Below are 10,250 nucleotides of genomic sequence, written 5' to 3'. Positions count from 1 at the left end.
TCCACAAAACGTTATTGTATGTTCTTGAACAGACAGGTACGTTTGCTCCAGTTTGATGAGTGTGAAGAGGTGTGGCTTGAAGCAATGATGCCGCGTTCAAAGCTACTGAGAACTCGTGCCGCGTTCAAAACAACTGGGAAGTCGTAACTGGGAACTCGGAAAAATCAGACTTCAGTGCGTTCAAAACAACTGGGAAATCGAAAGAAAAAAAAAAACGAGCTCCGACTGGGAAAAATCGATTTGAACGGTCATCCAACTCGGAATTCCAAGTTGGGAGCTCGAGCCTCTTTCTAGAGCTTCGACTTTCCGACCTGAAAATCACTGATGGTATGATTCGACCCAGTTGTCTTGAAAGCATCATGAGTGTGGTATTTAAAGGGCAGTGGCCATGTTGACAGCGTTCCCCAACCCTTCCCCGTTTGTCAACTGGTCGTTGAGTACGGCACCGTTTCCGTTCAATTAAAAGTTCCAGAACGTCAAAACATACTGAATGCAGCCCGGGTTCATTGATCCGTCCCCCTTTTTTTGTTGACGTGTTCTAGTGAAGTGTAGGCTGAAGTTCAGTGTCCACAGCCGGTATTTGGCTTATTAAATGGGGTATAAATGACACCGTCGCTCGTATTATACGGCTTTGTCAATTTGGCGTAGAAAGTAATCGCGTTCAAAACTCTAAAAGGAGGCTAGTAGACAGGTTGCTGGAGAAGCAGAGCCAGCATTGGCAAGTTAACGTTAGCTAACTAGCAAGTTTATTAGGTAGTGTGAGAGATTTATTATTTTTATAATTGATGGGATGACTAACTTAGAAAGAATGCATTCTAGACTGGGCTAATGTAGGTTGTGTCACCTGGCAAGCTGTGATTGATGTGAAGAGCTGTTTTAGGAGTTAAGATCAGATAATAATTTGTGTCTCCAAATACTAGACAATACTGGTTCTTTGTGATCTGTGAACCTTCCTTGGACGTAGGAATGGTGTCTAGGGGAGCTGGCTCTTCTCACCAGGACAGGTTGTTATGATAAGGACTTATGCCTGGCAACAGGGGTGCGTCAACGGATAAGCTGAGTAAGTCTAAACCACGCTCAAGTCTCTACTCTGATTGGCCAGCAGAGAGGTGGGAAACTCTCTCTCTGTCAGAGTATTTGAGGAAGAACATGTAAACAATGGATTTAGTTCTCTGTCTGCCCTGCGAGGTATTTCAGTGAGCCCGTATACGAACCAACATACTTATCATACATACATTTTGCATATAATAAATTTAGCTTGGATTGAAGATCTCTTGATTCTTATTCCAATACCAGATTTGAATTACGCAATTTCTAACAGTAGCTAGCAAGATAGGGACATATTGTCCTCTCCTGGGTAGTCACGATAACCACGATGAAGGATCCTCTCGAGTAGTCGACTACGTTGATCAGTTGGTGAAACAAGGATTTTCGGATTTCCGCAAGCGAGCTGCATTGTACGTCACTAGCCAAGCTAACTTGCTAGCCTAGTTAACATCAGATAGCCAGCTCAGCTGTCAAACTAACGTACGGTAGCGTCGCGATGGATTCGGAAGAAACAACCCCTTTACCCACGTTGCCTTAGTTTGTTTTGGTACCCAGTGCTTGAAAAATAATCTACATGTGCTTTTGAGGTATCATAATAAATCTGCGGGAGTCAGATAGGCAAATTGAATGGAGAAATCGAGTGGGAAATTGCGCTCACTTGTCAGTAAACTTGTGGAATGTTTTAGTTCTATCCAACAAAGACGTGATAAACCCGAATCAGAATGTATATTGTGATGCAATAATCATATTTTATTCAGCGTTCTGGTTCCATGTCCTTGCTCTTTTAGTTTTGACATCGTCTGCCCAGATTTTCATATTTGCCTCCACGATCAACACATCCTTCGAATTGCTCCAGCCTTGGATTTTCTAACGTGTCGGCTTCATCTGCTCATGCTCGAGCAGAACCAGCCAGCCCAACATGGCTGTACATGTTTCTTATGTAACGTTATACATTTTAATTTCATGTATTCATAATTTCATACACAAAGCCGCAGTCGAAAGGAGATTCTCCGACTTCAAAAGATGTGCAGACGAAGAATGCAGTAGTAAGTACTTGGCGCTAAACTCACGCGAACTTTCAGGATGCTTCCATCGTTCAATTCACTATCCCCCACCTCATCCCTAGCTAGTTTAACAGGCGTTATCATTGACCGGTTGCCATTTCAAAGGGATGAACTCGGCTAACCTAACTGTCGTTGGTAGTAAATACCAATAAATAATAACCTAAGCTTGCTTGGTTGTAGCCGAAGCGAAGCCTCTGCCTGGAAGTAGAGCAACGTACGCTAACGTTAGCTCAACTATGTGTTTCTGTACTAACCAAAGCCACACAAGGGCTCATAGTCAATGTTCACAAGTTTGGAGTAGCTAACTAGCTACATAACATAACTTGCCAGTTGATCTGGCAGTCTTCTTAGTTAGCTAGCTAGCTACATTAGCCTACCATACACACAATAGAGATGTGTTAGCTTGATTGTAATCAACTAGCTAACTTACTTACTAAACGGACCATAAAGATATCATACTTCTGTGTTGGCTTAGGAAGCAAATTGCAAGATGGTGTATAGGCATGGTTAGCTATATAGCTAGCTATTGTTGACATAAAAGACTGTCATGTCATTAACCCCTCTGCTTGCAAGTTCTTTTCTTTTTGCATCTACCTTATCAAGTTAAAAACAATATTCTATTTACCCTTGATGCTTTCCCTTTCCCTTGATACCCTTCATCTGCTCATGCTCGAGCAGAACCAGCCAGCCCAACATGGCTGTACATGTTTCTTATGTAACGTTATACATTTTAATTTTATGTATTCATAATTTCATACCCAAAGCCGCAGTCGAAAGGAGATTCTCCGACTTCAAAAGATGTGCAGACGAAGAATGTAGTAGTAAGTACTTGCCGCTAAACTTACGCGAACTTTCAGGATGCTTCCATCGTTCAATTCACTATCCCCCACCTCATCCCTAGCTAGTTTGACAGGCGTTATCATTGACCGGTTGCCATTTCAAAGGGATGAACTCGGCTAACCTAACTGTCGTTGGTAGTAAATACCAATAAATAATAACCTAAGCTTGCTTGGTTGTAGCCGAAGCGAACCCTCTGCCTGTGTTGGCTACTGCCTGGCTAGTCGCCCAATTCTGGAAGTAGAGCAACGTACGCTAACGTTAGCTCAACTATGTGTTTCTGTACTAACTAACGTTTTTTCTGTACTAACTAACGAGATTTGGTTTGCATAATAAGCTGTATTTATGAAATGCCCAAGAAGTACAACAAAGTAAATAGTAGTCTGTTGACAGAACAAATACACATCCTGACAATGCCAGTGAGATTGCAATGCATGAAAATGTACTCACTGTTTGAACCTCTGAATGTTTCAAAAGATGGGGAAATGTCTGATGCAGAGGAAGAGAAGACATTCCTGCACTCTGTGGAGGACACAGACAAGGATAACCTCACTGTGACAGAGACGGGTGAAGAGACTAACACACCTGAGAAGCCTGCCCATGATGAAGGTCACAAGAGACCAGATATGGACATTGAGGAGGATGGCAGGTACTTTAACAGAAACAAAGACAATCAGCTGAGCTCTAAAACTCCAGAAGAAATCCAGAGGGGCCCTCAAACTATTTTGGAAAACATCTTGGACATGGGACTTAGTGTAGACATGGATCACCCTCCCTCAGGTAGGTGTTCATTAAACTTTCCCTACTTTTGAGATTGTGGTGAGATGTAAACTGTGTATGCATTAACCTAATTTGCTTGTGCTGTATTTCCAGGATCTCTGGAGTCACCTCCTGTCACTGATTTCCATGAAGAGGAGCAGAGTGGTTCATCATTCGTATCAGTGCTAATTTTATCTGGTAGTCTCGTCACCTTGTTTTATGAGTACCTTGGAATGTATGGTGTTATGGTAAGTTACTTCATGTATTTCTCTCTTATGAATGGTCTTGCCTTCCTATTGTAATTGACTAACTGCCTGCATTTAGTGCTTAGGACTCAAGGATTCATACTTATTTTATGTAGCCTAATTATTGCTGGGACAATGCATGTATTTGTTTTGTTTTTTCAGGGGGGCTTTTTGCTTAAAATTCAACATATTTTGGGTTCTACAGAGGTGCGTTCAGTTGAACGTTTGCTACGTTGCGGAACGGTTTGTACTAAACGACACTTTCCACAAAACGTTATTGTATGTTCTTGAACAGACAGGTACGTTTGCTTCAGTTTGATGAGTGTGAAGAGGTGTGGCTTGAAGCAATGATGCCGCGTTCAAAGCTACTGAGAACTCGTGCCGCGTTCAAAACAACTGGGAAGTCGTAACTGGGAACTCGGAAAAATCAGACTTCAGTGCGTTCAAAACAACTGGGAAATCGAAAGAAAAAAAAAACGAGCTCCGACTGGGAAAAATCGATTTGAACGGTCATCCAACTCGGAATTCCAAGTTGGGAGCTCGAGCCTCTTTCTAGAGCTTCGACTTTCCGACCTGAAAATCACTGATGGTATGATTCGACCCAGTTGTCTTGAAAGCATCATGAGTGTGGTATTTAAAGGGCAGTGGCCATGCTGACAGCGTTCCCCAACCCAACCCTTCCCCGTTTGTCAACTGGTCGTTGAGTACGGCACCGTTTCCGTTCAATTAAAAGTTCCAGAACGTCAAAACATACTGAATGCAGCCCGGGTTCATTGATCCGTCCCCCTTTTTTTGTTGACGTGTTCTAGTGAAGTGTAGGCTGAAGTTCAGTGTCCACAGCCGGTATTTGGCTTATTAAATGGGGTATAAATGACAACGTCGCTCGTGTTATACGGCTTTGTCAATTTGGCGTAGAAAGTAATCGCGTTCAAAACTCTAAAAGGAGGCTAGTAGACAGGTTGCTGGAGAAGCAGAGCCAGCATTGGCAAGCTAACGTTAGCTAACTAGCAAGTTTATTAGGTAGTGTGAGAGATTTATTATTTTTATAATTGATGGGATGACTAACTTAGAAAGAATGCATTCTAGACTGGGCTAATGTAGGTTGTGTCACCTGGCAAGCTGTGATTGATGTGAAGAGCTGTTTTAGGAGTTAAGATAAGATAATAATTTGTGTCTCCAAATACTAGACAATACTGGTTCTTTGTGATCTGTGAACCTTCCTTGGACGTAGGAATGGTGTCTAGGGGAGCTGGCTCTTCTCACCAGGACAGGTTGTTATGATAAGGACTTATGCCTGGCAACAGGGGTGCGTCAACGGATAGGCTGAGTAAGTCTAAACCACGCTCAAGTCTCTACTCTGATTGGCCAGCAGAGAGGTGGGAAACTCTCTCTCTGTCAGAGTATTTGAGGAAGAACATGTAAACAATGGATTTTGTTCTCTGTCTGCCCTGCGAGGTATTTCAGTGAGCCCGTATACGAACCAACATACTTATCATACATACATTTTGCATATAATAAATTTAGCTTGGATTGAAGATCTCTTGATTCTTATTCCAATACCAGATTTGAATTACGCAATTTCTAACAGTAGCTAGCAAGATAGGGACATATTGTCCTCTCCTGGGTAGTCACGATAACCACGATGAAGGATCCTCTCGAGTAGTCGACTACGTTGATCAGTTGGTGAAACAAGGATTTTCGGATTTCCGCAAGCGAGCTGCATTGTACGTCACTAGCCAAGCTAACTTGCTAGCCTAGTTAACATCAGATAGCCAGCTCAGCTGTCAAACTAACGTCCGGTAGCGTCGCGATGGATTCGGAAGAAACAACCCCTTTACCCACGTTGCCTTAGTTTGTTTTGGTACCCAGTGCTTGAAAAATAATCTACATGTGCTTTTGAGGTATCATAATAAATCTGCGGGAGTCAGATAGGCAAATTGAATGGAGAAATCGAGTGGGAAATTGCGCTCACTTGTCAGTAAACTTGTGGAATGTTTTAGTTCTATCCAACAAAGACGTGATAAACCCGAATCAGAATGTATATTGTGATGCAATAATGATATTTTATTCAGCGTTCTGGTTCCATGTCCTTGCTCTTTTAGTTTTGACATCGTCTGCCCAGATTTTCATATTTGCCTCCATGATCAACACATCCTTCGAATTGCTCCAGCCTTGGATTTTCTAACGTGTCGGCTTCATCTGCTCATGCTCGAGCAGAACCAGCCAGCCCAACATGGCTGTACATGTTTCTTATGTAACGTTATACATTTTAATTTCATGTATTCATAATTTCATACCCAAAGCCGCAGTCGAAAGGAGATTCTCCGACTTCAAAAGATGTGCAGACGAAGAATGCAGTAGTAAGTACTTGGCGCTAAACTCACGCGAACTTTCAGGATGCTTCCATCGTTCAATTCACTATCCCCCACCTCATCCCTAGCTAGTTTAACAGGCGTTATCGTTGACCGGTTGCCATTTCAAAGGGATGAACTCGGCTAACCTAACTGTCGTTGGTAGTAAATACCAATAAATAATAACCTAAGCTTGCTTGGTTGTAGCCGAAGCGAAGCCTCTGCCTGGAAGTAGAGCAACGTACGCTAACGTTAGCTCAACTATGTGTTTCTGTACTAACCAAAGCCACACAAGGGCTCATAGTCAATGTTCACAAGTTTGGAGTAGCTAACTAGCTACATAACATAACTTGCCAGTTGATCTGGCAGTCTTCTTAGTTAGCTAGCTAGCTACATTAGCCTACCATACACACAATAGAGATGTGTTAGCTTGATTGTAATCAACTAGCTAACTTGCTTACTAAACGGACCATAAAGATATCATACTTCTGTGTTGGCTTAGGAAGCAAATTGCAAGATGGTGTATAGGCATGGTTAGCTATATAGCTAGCTATTGTTGACATAAGACTGTCATGTCATTAACCCCTCTGCTTGCAAGTTCTTTTCTTTTTGCATCTACCTTATCAAGTTAAAAACAATATTCTATTTACCCTTGATGCTTTCCCTTTCCCTTGATACCCTTCATCTGCTCATGCTCGAGCAGAACCAGCCAGCCCAACATGGCTGTACATGTTTCTTATGTAACGTTATACATTTTAATTTTATGTATTCATAATTTCATACCCAAAGCCGCAGTCGAAAGGAGATTCTCCGACTTCAAAAGATGTGCAGACGAAGAATGTAGTAGTAAGTACTTGGCGCTAAACTCACGCGAACTTTCAGGATGCTTCCATCGTTCAATTCACTATCCCCCACCTCATCCCTAGCTAGTTTGACAGGCGTTATCATTGACCGGTTGCCATTTCAAAGGGATGAACTCGGCTAACCTAACTGTCGTTAGTAGTAAATACCAATAAATAATAACCTAAGCTTGCTTGGTTGTAGCCGAAGCGAACCCTCTGCCTGTGTTGGCTACTGCCTGGCTAGTCGCCCAATTCTGGAAGTAGAGCAACGTACGCTAACGTTAGCTCAACTATGTGTTTCTGTACTAACTAACGTTTTTTCTGTACTAACTAACGAGATTTGGTTTGCATAATAAGCTGTATTTATGAAATGCCCAAGAAGTACAACAAAGTAAATAGTAGTCTGTTGACAGAACAAATACACATCCTGACAATGCCAGTGAGATTGCAATGCATGAAAATGTACTCACTGTTTGAACCTCTGAATGTTTCAAAAGATGGGGAAATGTCTGATGCAGAGGAAGAGAAGACATTCCTGCACTCTGTGGAGGACACAGACAAGGATAACCTCACTGTGACAGAGACGGGTGAAGAGACTAACACACCTGAGAAGCCTGCCCATGATGAAGGTCACAAGAGACCAGATATGGACATTGAGGAGGATGGCAGGTACTTTAACAGAAACAAAGACAATCAGCTGAGCTCTAAAACTCCAGAAGAAATCCAGAGGGGCCCTCAAACTATTTTGGAAAACATCTTGGACATGGGACTTAGTGTAGACATGGATCACCCTCCCTCAGGTAGGTGTTCATTAAACTTTCCCTACTTTTGAGATTGTGGTGAGATGTAAACTGTGTATGCATTAACCTAATTTGCTTGTGCTGTATTTCCAGGATCTCTGGAGTCACCTCCTGTCACTGATTTCCATGAAGAGGAGCAGAGTGGTTCATCATTCGTATCAGTGCTAATTTTATCTGGTAGTCTCGTCACCTTGTTTTATGAGTACCTTGGAATGTATGGTGTTATGGTAAGTTACTTCATGTATTTCTCTCTTATGAATGGTCTTGCCTTCCTATTGTAATTGACTAACTGCCTGCATTTAGTGCTTAGGACTCAAGGATTCATACTTATTTTATGTAGCCTAATTATTGCTGGGACAATGCATGTATTTGTTTTGTTTTTTCAGGGGGGCTTTTTGCTTAAAATTCAACATATTTTGGGTTCTACAGAGGTGCGTTCAGTTGAACGTTTGCTACGTTGCGGAACGGTTTGTACTAAACGACACTTTCCACAAAACGTTATTGTATGTTCTTGAACAGACAGGTACGTTTGCTTCAGTTTGATGAGTGTGAAGAGGTGTGGCTTGAAGCAATGATGCCGCGTTCAAAGCTACTGAGAACTCGTGCCGCGTTCAAAACAACTGGGAAGTCGTAACTGGGAACTCGGAAAAATCAGACTTCAGTGCGTTCAAAACAACTGGGAAATCGAAAGAAAAAAAAAACGAGCTCCGACTGGGAAAAATCGATTTGAACGGTCATCCAACTCGGAATTCCAAGTTGGGAGCTCGAGCCTCTTTCTAGAGCTTCGACTTTCCGACCTGAAAATCACTGATGGTATGATTCGACCCAGTTGTCTTGAAAGCATCATGAGTGTGGTATTTAAAGGGCAGTGGCCATGCTGACAGCGTTCCCCAACCCAACCCTTCCCCGTTTGTCAACTGGTCGTTGAGTACGGCACCGTTTCCGTTCAATTAAAAGTTCCAGAACGTCAAAACATACTGAATGCAGCCCGGGTTCATTGATCCGTCCCCCTTTTTTTGTTGACGTGTTCTAGTGAAGTGTAGGCTGAAGTTCAGTGTCCACAGCCGGTATTTGGCTTATTAAATGGGGTATAAATGACAACGTCGCTCGTGTTATACGGCTTTGTCAATTTGGCGTAGAAAGTAATCGCGTTCAAAACTCTAAAAGGAGGCTAGTAGACAGGTTGCTGGAGAAGCAGAGTCAGCATTGGCAAGCTAACGTTAGCTAACTAGCAAGTTTATTAGGTAGTGTGAGAGATTTATTATTTTTATAATTGATGGGATGACTAACTTAGAAAGAATGCATTCTAGACTGGGCTAATGTAGGTTGTGTCACCTGGCAAGCTGTGATTGATGTGAAGAGCTGTTTTAGGAGTTAAGATAAGATAATAATTTGTGTCTCCAAATACTAGACAATACTGGTTCTTTGTGATCTGTGAACCTTCCTTGGACGTAGGAATGGTGTCTAGGGGAGCTGGCTCTTCTCACCAGGACAGGTTGTTATGATAAGGACTTATGCCTGGCAACAGGGGTGCGTCAACGGATAGGCTGAGTAAGTCTAAACCACGCTCAAGTCTCTACTCTGATTGGCCAGCAGAGAGGTGGGAAACTCTCTCTCTGTCAGAGTATTTGAGGAAGAACATGTAAACAATGGATTTTGTTCTCTGTCTGCCCTGCGAGGTATTTCAGTGAGCCCGTATACGAACCAACATACTTATCATACATACATTTTGCATATAATAAATTTAGCTTGGATTGAAGATCTCTTGATTCTTATTCCAATACCAGATTTGAATTACGCAATTTCTAACAGTAGCTAGCAAGATAGGGACATATTGTCCTCTCCTGGGTAGTCACGATAACCACGATGAAGGATCCTCTCGAGTAGTCGACTACGTTGATCAGTTGGTGAAACAAGGATTTTCGGATTTCCGCAAGCGAGCTGCATTGTACGTCACTAGCCAAGCTAACTTGCTAGCCTAGTTAACATCAGATAGCCAGCTCAGCTGTCAAACTAACGTACGGTAGCGTCGCGATGGATTCGGAAGAAACAACCCCTTTACCCACGTTGCCTTAGTTTGTTTTGGTACCCAGTGCTTGAAAAATAATCTACATGTGCTTTTGAGGTATCATAATAAATCTGCGGGAGTCAGATAGGCAAATTGAATGGAGAAATCGAGTGGGAAATTGCGCTCACTTGTCAGTAAACTTGTGGAATGTTTTAGTTCTATCCAACAAAGACGTGATAAACCCGAATCAGAATGTATATTGTGATGCAATAATGATATTTTATTCAGCGTTCTGGT

This window comes from Coregonus lavaretus (assembly GCF_964263955.1).
Source record: "Coregonus lavaretus genome assembly, chromosome: 31".
In the NCBI taxonomy this organism is placed as follows: Eukaryota; Metazoa; Chordata; class Actinopteri; order Salmoniformes; family Salmonidae; genus Coregonus; species Coregonus lavaretus.
The sequence above is the reverse complement of the archived record's forward strand: the minus strand, read 5'-3'. Positions refer to the sequence as shown.